This window comes from Micrasema longulum, unplaced genomic scaffold (assembly GCF_059751315.1).
Source record: "Micrasema longulum isolate JH-2025_06_02 unplaced genomic scaffold, ASM5975131v1 h1tg001522l, whole genome shotgun sequence".
Taxonomy (NCBI): Eukaryota; Metazoa; Arthropoda; class Insecta; order Trichoptera; family Brachycentridae; genus Micrasema; species Micrasema longulum.
In genome coordinates this window covers 63,822-76,935 of record NW_028278705.1, presented here as the reverse complement: position 1 = coordinate 76,935, position 13,114 = coordinate 63,822, and positions in this window count along the sequence as shown.

The window sequence follows — 13,114 nt, the reverse complement described above, 5'->3', positions numbered from 1 at the left end:
AATATCTGTTATTACTCTCCCCTACCAAGAATTCAACGAATAATCAATAATTCATAGAAAGTTGATGTCAGTTTAGATTTCTTTAAGGAATTCAGACGCCCATTCTAAAGTAAACAGTGAAAAAACATTCTATGTTCAATCGTGTTTGTTGTTAAATGTATTACTGTACGTTTACATGTGTTGTGTCTTGTGTATTAGGCATTTGTGGGCTATATACCTGTTTTATCAATAATGCAGAAAAAAGTGCACTGCTTTAAAGAATTTGTTCACAATATTCTTCGTCATTAAGTACACTTTACAGATTACTGGTAACTCACTTCTCTAGACGTGTTCCATACATGTAAGTAAAATAAGTCTCCTTAAACCTGTCTGACGGTATTTCCCAGATAAAGCATCGTGTACACGTTCCTCTACTTAGGGGATTAAGAGACTTACGATTCGCAGTGTTTGAAATTGAATACAAAGTAAATCAAAATCACTCAACATGATAAACAAAATATGAATCTGTCTTTATAGTTTATTTTAAATTAAGAAAATGTTTATATTTTGCGCGTGTCCTTTATTTTAAACTTTCTTATCTAAAACGCAATAATTATTTTTCATTATATCCACACGTCTTACTACATTTTGAGCCTTACTTATTAGATTTCCTCATACCAGGTTTATATTAAGGAATAACTATACCCTGTTTAACTATTTATAACCAATACGAAAAAAGCTTACTTATAAAAATATTTATTACCTAGAATAAATATCCACAGGTTATTTCATACTAAATTTTTTTAAACAGTCAACACTGATATGTGCTCGTGCGCAATAATTTTTAAAACAACACAAACAAACTTCAAAGTCAAATCGGGACTACTGTCATTATAATCGAAAATATGGAGAAAACCGTTTGAAAAATAAATCAAAATTAGGAAGAAGAGGAGAATGTCAAAACGGATTCTATAGTTCATTTGTGTTTCTTTTTATCACAATTAATTAAAACACATACGAACATATATCATTTAAGATATTATTGAAACAAATAATTTAAATCATTGAATCGCATTGAGAAGGTCGCAGGACTTTAAAATTGAAAAAAGACCGATAAACTATCCATTTTCATTACCGAAAAATAAGACTTTTGACAGATCGCGTGCTTATTCCAGCGTTATACCACATAATGTGCAGGCATAAATTTCTATGGTCGTTATCCCAGATTTAAACCGAGTTTAACTCTATGCAAAGTTTATAAGTAATACTTTTTGCTATACCATCATTATTCTACCACTCTTCTCAAGCTAAACTTTATACCCAATTTATAAGTAAGACCCTTTATGTTTTGAACGCCATTTCTATTGTTTTAGCAAAAAAAAAAAAATATTTTGTCTTTAAACTTATTTCAACAGAGGGGGAAAATGTTTTTGAGAAGGGAATATGGAAGTCTAGGCATTTACAGGGCTTATGAACTGTCATTGGCTGGTTTAAGTGGCCACTTTACACACTGTGTAACATTCACCATTCTGCCCATGTTTGAACATCCACATTTCCTCAACTCTTCCATCTGTTGACTTTTGTGAAGTAAAAGAGCTGAAACCTTAGGCGTTGCCTAGTAGGTGATTTGGTTCAGCCGGATGAATCTCACCCACGTGATAAAGGTTTCAGCTCTTTTACTTCACAAAAGTCAACAGATGGAAGAGTTGAGGAAATGTGGATGTTCAAACATGGGCAGAATGGTGAATGTTACACAGTGTGTAAAGTGGCCACTTAAACCAGCCAATGACAGGTCATAAGCCCTGTAAATGCCTAGACTTCCATGTTCCCTTCTCAAAATATTTTTTTCCCTCTCTGTTGAAATAAATTTAAATATGAACAACTCCTTAGGGAGAAAATCCAGCCAGTCTGCAAGCATTTGGACATACTCAAACATTGTTATATTTTGTCTTGCCATTTTCGGAAAAGTGACTCTAGGTATAAATATACCTAATATATTTTGCAATGATTCCCTCGGATTATTTCATAAAATCTTAGACAGTCAAATAAAACTATGGAGAACTCTTTGTAACTGTATTATTGTTTGTTTATTTTTGTATCTGAAATATCTGTGTACCTTAATTTTTTTCAATAATTTGACATTTAAAAATTAATTGCATGTTTCTTTTTTTTCAGGTAAGATACCGAGTGAACGCTTTGAAATAATGATCTACCTACAGGTAGTTAATAACATTTATTATTCGGTTATGTTACATAATTTTTTGGGTATTTGGCTTATCTATTAGTAGTAATTCTCCTGCTAATTCTTTAAAATGGGGGTCAGCACTACATAAGCTTCTGACGTCACTGTAACCTGTGAAGATCTTCTGTTTAGGAATTTAGAAAAAAAATCGGTAATTTTTTATAAGTATATTTCATAAATGGTACATCTTTTTTAATTCTATACAAATCTACTTTTATACATCTAGTAAATGTCAAAACTGTAACTCTCCAAAAAAAATACTAACTCTTGTGCTCGGAGAGTGACTTACACTGTTATAGTTGTTTATTTATTAGAATTCATAGTATTTTGAATATACAAGTACATGAGAAAAAAAATAAACACTAAATATATATAAAGAAAAGCAGCAAATTATAATACATTCATACTAAATAAAATTCAATGCAGTTTTTACATTTGTTCAAAAAAAATCGTTAGATTTACTTTGAATTAATTTATCGATATATTAGTTTTAATATTATTTTAATATTGATTGGGTTGTGGTCCTGTGGCTAGTGTCTCGGACTCACGGACCAAAGGTCTGTGGTTCGAATCCCACTTTACCCCAACTTGATTCCATTTTCTAATAGTGAGTTATGTACAACTCGTTGAAAATGGCCCTCAAAATTAAATATTTGGGTAAATCATAAGAACGCAAATATTTATTTTTTATAAAAAAAAAAAAAAAAAATAGTTTTTAGTTCATTGGAGAGATTATTGTCATTTTTGACAAAGTCTCAAATATAAAATAGTCTCTTAAAACTGTCTTACATTTTTTCGAGACTACAATGAATAAATGGCACATCATAATGTATTCGTATCTAAAGTGTTAAATAGATAAATAGATGCTACGCGCTGTATTTTGAATAATCATCTGGCTTGCCATGACTTTTGATTTATAACGTGATGCGTTAAAATTCGCGATGAAAGAGTTTTTCAGACTTCGCTCTCTATAAAACCAGCAAAAGCTGTAAAATCACGTATTTTGATGCTTTTTACACGTAATATTACGATAATGTATCAATTCTGGCTCCGGGGAAGAGGCGTTATAGCCTGTGATTTATTTTCAAATGGCGTTTTGCTATTTTTATCAAACGGCAAATAGTTCTCAATAGCAGTCAGATACACAGGCGCCGCATCCCGCGATACCTGAGCGGTGTAATGGAAAAATAGATTGATTCTATTTACTTTCAATTTACTGCGGTGAAGATGAACGCGCAGAGGCAAAAAAGATCCTAAGTGTTTGCTTTCAGCACACGACATATGATATGGTATCCAATGTCTCCAACACCTATTTATATCAAATGTATCCAACACCTATTGATCTGTACCTATTTCTTATCACAGGTTTTAAAAAAGATTCGAAGACCGATTTTTTTTATTGATTAAGAAAACATCATCATTAATCATTCCCTTTCCGCACCAATTACATCGTATCGTGATAATTTTCTTTTGTAACATGAAGGTAAGATGACCAGTCTTACGCTTCAGGTACCAGTCCAGGGACTATGAAATATTCTAGTGTCTCAAATGCTTACAGGTCATGGTGCTTTTCGAAAATATCTTCATAGATTTAAAAAAAGAGATAACGATTGCTGCCCCTGCGATGTACTCAGCTCTCAGGACGTTCTTCATATATTACACGATTGTCCTTCGTCCTATGTTTGACGCCGAGAGGTTAAACTGCATATAAATGTGCGCACAATACGGCCAAATTTTTTAAAACCCCGAGGAAGTAATAAAAAATGAAGCCACTGCCGAAAAATTCATTGACTTTCTAAAGGCCATAGTTACAACAATGAAAAAAAATAATGAAGGAATTGACTCAGACCCGTGAAAAATAACTATTGTGCAAAATATACAAAACAGGAAAAAAGCTTTGTATGCATAAGCAAAGCAATGAATAACTGGAATTAGAGGGAAAAAAAATATTCTAGCGTAAAAATACCCCTTTAAATAAATATTTAGCAATTTAGAAAATAATAGCTTATAAAAACTCACAGTTACAATAATTATTAATACTAAATCTTGTTAAATATTTATGTGTAACTACTTGCCGACTTCTCTATGTCTACCGGTTTCAAGACGTATCCGTTTCTTCGTCAGGATACCAATTGAACTAACGTGCGAAATCTAGTATACATCATCATCACAGTTGTTGCATAAAAATATAAAACCAGCATGCCGATTTGAAACTGTATGCCTTAATTAAGCGACGCTCACGTGCACTGATTAGTTTATGAAAATGTTTGATGTTATGAAAGAAATAGTCACTTCATCCCCTTCCCTTTTTTCATAAACTAATCAGTGCATGTAAGGTTTACGCTAAAAGCATGTTGTTTCAAATCGGCAAGTTGGTTTTATATTTTTGTTCAACAATTATAAAAATAATAATTCGATCAAATGAATCTCTCACAGCAATAAAGGTTTCAGCTCTTTTACTTCACTAAAATCGACAGATGAAAGAATTGAAGAAATATAGATAATCAAACACAGGCAAAAGGGGTGAATATTACAGTGTGTAAAGTGGTCACTTAAACCAGTCAATGACAGGTCATAATCCCTGTAAATGCCTAGACTTGCATTTTCCTTTCCCTAGTCCTCCATCTTTGTTTTAATTTGTTAACTATAGTAAAGGTGAATAGTGGATTTTGTATGGTGTTCTGTGTACTAACTTTTAACTGATTATTAGTCGCTCATTTTGATATTTTCTTATGAAAATTAAAATAATAGAATAAAAAGTTTTAAAAAAATAATCGAATAATTCGATTGCTATAATTGATTCTGAGCATGGCAAATATTTATGTGCTTTCTTTGGAACTATAAGCATCTAGAAACGAGAATCTAAAATTTTACCACAGAACCCTGACTCATTAAATTAGTTTTACTTTTAGTGTTATTATTATTCTGTTGTAGAAAAACAAAACACGCTTATTGTTTACGTCAACAAACAAACTCCGCTTGCTGAGCACTGCCTGATTTAATTATTTTTTAATTAAGCCCACTCTGAGTTATCAGTGATAACAGTACCGTTTTACGATTCCATCAGCGTCCCGACTCCAATAATACTTCATACTTCCTCGCTTTTGATGTTGATGAAACAAGTGACAATCGTTTATTATTCCCGCCTCGTTTCATTTGTTTTGATCGACGCAATGGCCGACCTTAGAGGCCCAAGGTCGCCCCAGGCGTCAGAAAAGTATCAACTGACTGCAGACCGTACCTTCGTCTCGCTCACTCCCACGGACGACCCGACGAGGTCTCGTGAGACAGAAGCGGCAAAAACTGGTGGCAGTAGGTATATAGGCCGATTCTTGTTTATGTTTTGTTTGACGGAAGTTTAGATAATAAGAGTATTTCACAACACATAATATTGTTATTTAATTCTTCATCAACGTAGACCTTGAAACTTAATATTACATAACTATTAATTCTTGACAACAAGCGTAACTTAAAATTACAATTTCATTAAGTTCGTCATTCATTTACAGTCTGTTCAAATCTTTATTCACATTTGCCTTATGTGTGCGTAACAATAAATCATTCAAATATGCGTGCCTACACCATTAAGGTAAATATAAGCGTTTAAAATATGGTACCTCAACCTGCGGCCGATTGGCGTATGTTTGATAGAACAGACTTAAATCTGTTGCGAGCAGTCCTCAGCTACTTTTCTCCTCGGAATCAGGTTTAACCAGTGATCCCCGAGGATAAGGCTTATTTTTTATGTAAAAAATCATATTCACATATAATGCGTATAGGTGTTTCTTAAATTCACTGCAGAACCCATATCTAGAAGTTTCGGAAAAGTTCATTCTAGCAAGGTGTTTGTTTAATCTGCGGTGCCCTGGGCGGGCTCTAGTGATAACCCTTACTGGATTTTGGCTGAGGTTCATTAGGTCGAAAGCAAACCTTTGCGAGTACCCTTTTATCAGTTCCTTATAAACATTATTCTTACAGAAACCATAAGGCAAAAAGTCGCAATATATCCACCCCGTTTGACGTATCAACATAAACTGGAAATACCAAAAATATGATACCAATATCTCATAGTTTGATGACGTGGTTTGTAAAAAACAATAGTGTATGCTCCATTTTGAGTCAGACATAGAAGTGAAGGGTTAAACAGTAGAAAAAACTGTTATATATATAAAAAAAAAAAAAAATATTTTGTAAATTTTATATTTAAAGCACTAACTTTGTGGCTATTAATTATAATTAAATAAATAAAAAACTTAGTTTTTAACAACAATTTTTTTTTCCACCGACCGGTTTCAAAGCAAACAAGCTTCTTCGTCAAGATTTACGAACCTAATACGTAACATTAGTGGTTAAAAACAAAGCTGTTTTATTTATTTTATTATAATATTTTGGTTTATATTATAAAGGCACGCCTAGTTGATGCTTAGACATTCGTGGTATTTACAAAGAATCTCTTAATCACAGTCAAAATATTAAACTATCTGAATCTACATTTCATGAAAATATGTTTATATTTTTTTTTACAAAAATTGTGTATACCAAACTAAACATTGAAGTCTATCAAAACAGGGACGTAAGTAATACTTATAAAGTATGTATAACTAATTGCAAGTCCCATCTCAACACAGGACTTTTAGTCCCATGAAGTTGGGACTTATGTCTCAAATAATGTACAATAAACTTATGTTTGTAATTAAATTAATAAATAAATCACAAGGACAAAAATAATATATTTATCCATATTCCTCCCTATAAAACGATGTTTGATCAAAGCTGCAAAGATTATTTATCTACCAAACTGTTAAATATGCTTCCCCGTAAAATTGCGTTAACAGATAAGAAAAAAAAATCATGGCTGAAGCAAAAGGGTAGTTCAGTGTTTTTGAATATTATTTCATTTGTTATAAGACTATTTAACTAAGCCTTTTTTTTAAAAAATATGTTGTATTATCAGCGCTATGATTTTTAAAGTTTTGTATTTCTGAAATAACTCCGCGTGTGACGTCAGAGATTGTTCTCTGTCAGTTCTCCCGATTGGTTCGTTTACAGTAAGCATACCGGATATCCTTCACAGCTCTCATATCATTGATTGTTTCATATGCACCAGTGACGTCGTTCAAAGTAGTGCGTTTTCATAATAATATATTTTTCGTATTTTTTTCGTGCATTTTCAAGAAAATTTCCCGTACAAATAAATGCTCTAATTTTTACTGCCTGCCAAAAAACATTTTTTGTATCCGATTTCCCGTAGGGCTGAAGTTCCTCATTAGCAGAGAAGAAATATATAAAAAAATTGAGTCACTTGCGAAAAATGTAAATTGGATTTTGAACACTGAACAGTCCTCTTTAAAACAGGTGGAAAGAGGACGACTCTTAAAATAATTTTGAATACAATTTTTACATATAGTATAATGAAATAATATAAAAAAATAAACTATGCCATATACCATAATATTGAGTACTGAATTTTTTTTTTCTAAGTGAGTAAGAAAATCAATCCTGATGGGAGTAATTTTCTTTATCTAACAAGTTTAGTCTTGTGAAAGACGAAGTGACGTTTTTCATTCGTCGTTCTTTGTGGGGGGTTATACTGTGCATATATACACAATGATCTTGCATATGTGTGTGTTATGTGTATGTATGGACATATTGAGAGAAGAATGGAAGTTTTTTGGTTGATTACTCGTATAAATCTTTCAATAGACTAAATGGTTTAAGTCAGATTTCTTTTGTTAACGGAGATTCTTTATTATGAGACACAAAGCTATCAGCGAGTACATAGTTTAAAGAATTATATTAAATTCATCCAGATTAGAAAGGAAGCTTTTTTTGCGAATTGAAGTCCTAATAGAGACGAAAAAGTTTTTAGAAGGGATACAATTGTTTTCAATATTTTTTAATAGTTTTTTTTTTTTTTTTAAATTTATTATCATTATATTACATACACAAAATTATAATTTATTTAAAGTTGCTTTGACTGTCTAACTAGGGTTATTTACCCCGTTCTAAGACAGTCAAAAAAATATAAAAAACAGTAATCAATTTATATTAACAGTTATAAAGATACAGGACAAAGAAAAAACAAAGTAAAAAATGGAGTAAAAACATGGTAAAAAATGTAGTAAAAACATAGTAAAATGTAATAAAAACCTAATAAAATTGTAGTAAAAACATAGTAAAAATGTAGTAAAAACATAATAAAAATGTAGTAAAAACATAGTAAAAATGTAGTAAAAAAACGTAGCAAAAAAAATTGATAAAAACTTAAAAGTAAAATGCTTTGTTAAGAACTCATAAATATTAAATTTTGTTAACTGGTATCGGGTCAATCTATTAAATAACTAAATAAATATGTGAAATAAATAAAACAACTTTGTTTTTAACCACTAACTTTTTTTTTCCACCTACTGGTTTCAAAGCAAACAAGTTTCTTCGTCAAGGTTTACGTAACTAATAAATCAATTCCTATTTTATTTTTATCATTTTTACTAAATACTACCTACATTTTTACTAAGACTATTAGGGTGGTATTAAAAAGTAAGTGGTTAAAAATAAAGTGGTTTTATTTATTTTATTATAATGAATAACCACAAAATTAGTTCTTCAAATACAAACTTTAAAATAAATATCTACTTATAGGCATAAATATATTGATTAAATATTTATTTATAATTTTGAAACTCCGTTAGGGTTATAAACATATTATCATAAGTTTAAGTTATTTTATGTTACGTCTGGTTAGTATAATCATTGTGTATTTTTTTGTTGATTTTTAATTTGTCTTGATTGTATTTTTTTCAAGTACGATTATTCAGGTAAATCATTGAAGTGTTGTCGATTGTATAGTGTTTTTTACTGTCCAGCATTTGTCCTTGATTTTTTATTGATGAACTGTTGCTTTTATTTGGTAATATATTTGTGTATGTCAAATAAGATAATTTTTATATATAAATAAAGAACTTTCAATGTAAAATAATGTTTTTTTCAAAAATTATTTTTTCAAAAATATTTACAAAATAGTCTTAAATTAAAGTCCTGCTTAGTTGCATACATACAACTCGTCAGCAGGTTCTTATAAATCACATTGATTAGTTACACTTACCCTACATTAACAATAATTTTACTTGAAAAACGTTACATATTACATTACGAAAAATTCAAAACTATTACTAATACAAAAAACTTTTTTCTAATAACCATAATTTGAGCAAAGGTCTCACTCCTGTATTTAACTAAGTATTTTTAATATTGTTTGGTAACATGTTTAATATTTTAGGTATAATGTATTGCAGTCTCTTTTTTCCATACTTGCAATATCTAGGAACAGCTAGCCCTTCCATACTAATAAACCTGGTGTTGTAATCATGTACCAACTTGTGTTTATACTCGGAGTGCGACGCATGCTGACAAATTAATTTGTATCAAAGTAGAGCCCTAACAGATAATTTATTTACAGATTTATACATCAATGATATTGAAATATTGTGTCTCTGGCGGTATACATCTTTATGTGGTAGGAATTTGATAATTGAATTTTGCAAAGTTTGAATAAAATTAATATAAGTTTCACTCGATAACCCCCAGGAAGTTATAGCGTATCGTATAATTGATTCAGAGAGAGATAAATAAATAATTCGTAAAGTATTAAAAGGGACATAATATTTTAATATGTACATTCTATGACTTATTGCTCTTAATCGCTTACACAATTTTCTAATATGTACATCTTATTTAAAATTGCAATCTATAGTTAAACCTAAATAAACATATTGCTCAATATTTTCACACATGCATAGTAGCATAATATCACTATGGATACACGTATAGTTATGTGATAAAATTGACGGTGTTATGTGAGTTTTATAGTTCGGTGATCTTATGTGCATAAGGTAGGTTTTCTTTGTGTTAATTATTAAACCTGCGTCATGCGACAATTTTCGCAGGTTTTAAAAGTCTTCTTGCAATAATTTATTTGCAGTTTTGAAATCCTTGTGAGGCACAACTAAAGCAGTATCATCGGCGTATACATTGTGTTTGACATTGTTAAATAGTTTATGCATGACTGTCACATATATAATATACAAGGTAGGGCCCAATATTGATCCTTGTGGCACCCCCGAAGAATATGTTTCAATATGTTCTTTTATTTTCATAATAAAAGAACAAGTTGTAATAGCGTATCTGAGACAACTGATATTTTTTGCATTGAAACAAAGTGGACTTAAAATTTTTATTTCAACCTGAAAAATATTTTTATGGTGAAATTGGAAAATGTTTTATTCACGTATAAAAGCTTATCAATATTTTTTGCATTTTTAACTTCGAAACGGCAAAAAGTGCACTCCTGTGTTTTATCCTCTAAGGTATACATATGTATTTAAAAACTCTTGGCTATAAACTAATCCTCACAATCTGAAAAAACGTTTAACGATTCCAAAATGAGGCAGAAAAATTTGTTTTTTCGAGAAATCGAGATTGACAATTATATTTTTTTTAATCGTTCCGATCGTGCCAAAAAGAAAAAAAGAAATGTTTTTTTTTTGTTATTCACAATTGATTCGCGATTGAATGTAAAACGAGTGAAACCAAGCGAAAAAACAAAAAAGTAATAGTTCTTTTAACTTTCCGAAAAAAAGCTGACTAAAAACATTTTTTTTTGCTTTTTTATTTTTTTTGCGTTCTCTTCAAAATAGATTTTCGTAGAAACTGATTGTCAAAATTAGTAAATTTTTCAACGTCAAGGCTCTTATTTTTCCTTATCAAGGATACATAAGATAAATATGTTGTTTTTTATTCTAGATTGAAAATTCAGTAATACTGTTTTCAAAAAGGAAAAACATCCTTTTATATCAGCAAATCTTTTATTTCACCCACCAAAATTGAAACAGATTTCTTTATTTTCCACTCTGTAAACATCCCGAGTCCCTTTTGCTTGAGGCAGAATATAAAGATACTTTAAGTTGATTCCTTATCGAGACATTTTTCGAACAAAATCCCTGGACGCTTCATAGATTACGGCCATTTTGAGATACGAATGTAAAGTGTGCACATTTTATAACAATATTGCTTAAAATAGATTTGTGATACATCAAGTATTTTTCACTTGCAATTTAAATATAAAATGCAACCATACCTTCAGAAGATTAATTGTTGATATTTTTTTTAGCAAATTTTGTAGACGCGTCATAGATACGGTCATTTTAAAATACCAATGTTGAGTGAGCATATTTTAGAAATCACAATACAGAATATTGCTTTAACTTTTTATGTGATACATCAAGAATGTTTTACTTCTTATTTAAATGTAAAAATAACCCTTGCCTTTAGAAGAGTCTAAGTCATAATTTTTTTATCATTTTTTTAGACGTTGACGTCTTGGTATTGACAAATATGCCATAAGTCAGGTCGGGCAGGTGAAGTTTTGTGAAAATTGATGTTTAATCACTAACACCAAAAAGAGACTTGTGAAGACTTTGGTTTTTTTAGTGTTCATGTACGGTGTGGAGTGTTGGACACTGAGAGAATCGGAAAAAAAATCGAAGTTTTCAAAATGTGGTGTTTGCGACGAATGCGGAATTCCATGGATAGCCAGACTTACAAATATACATGTGTGTCCTGAAAGTAATGTCAGTGAATTTTTTGACGCGAATATATGTTGGAGCGCCTGCAAACTGGTTAAGAATGGTGGTGGGTGAAGTCAGCTAACGAACGCTGTGTCTCTCAGTCTTCACCGGTTATCCGGAGAGTGAGGGCTGGCGTTTCTACGGAAGTACTTTTGGGACCTTGTAAAAAGTCAAAATTTAGCGCTCGGTAAAGCAAAGGATAGCGATCAAGTTTCGCGTCAAACTTGGTAAGATTGACGGGAAAATTGTCCAAATGATCAAGACTGCCTTTATAGAATATGTTCATCGGATCGGCAAAAGGTTGGCGTCTCTCGCCCTAAGAAGGCCAGGATGAGCAGATCCAAAATCAAGACGATTCTCATTGCGTTTATTTCTAGATATATCATTTAGCCAACTGGTTTTAAAGTCTGGTACGCACAATTGATATAAAAAAAACTGGTCCATTACGATTTTACAACTGTGAAAGCTAAGTTTTATATCGAAGCGTTAGAAAGACTGAAACACAAGATTCAACGCGTCCGGCCGGACATTGCAGACGACTGGAAATTGCATCACGACAACGTGCCGGCCCACAAAGCCTTCCTCATCAATGATTCCCCAGCCCCCCAAGTTTGGACTTGGCTCCCCCAACTTCTTTTTGTTTACACGCCTGAAGATCCCATGAAAAGAAAGCATTTCGGGACTATCAAGGTATCTAAAAAGCTTGTACCTTGGACTTAAGAAGCATTCCCGAGGAGGCCTACCGTGGCACATTCGATGCCTGAAAAAAATGCTGGAGCCTAAACATCAACGCAACAGGAGCCTATTTTGCAGAATTTTTATGTGTCGTAAAAAAAAGTTTAACAACTTTTTTGTAATCGACTCACTGACATTACATTCCGGACGCACCATGTGTCTATACTCCAGGTACTGGACATAAAAAAAAACTTACATCCATGTGCGAGAAAATAATTCTGCAGTTCTTAGGACAACTCTGATAGTTCGGAGAAAACTATCTTGCTGGGAATTGTCGAAGGGAAAAAGCTGACAAATGCCTAGAGTTAAATACAGAAGAGCACAAAATCATTTCAGATGAAGGAAAACTGTCAACAGATGAACCATGCCGGGAGTCAGGCGTGATCATAATCCTCAGACATGAGGCACGGATTGAAGGGAAGAGATAACGGTCATTTTGAGATACTATTTTGTTACAGATTAAGTGTGCATATGTAATGAGATTTTCTTCTTGTAATTCAAATGTGAAATACAACCATACCTTTAGAAGATTTCT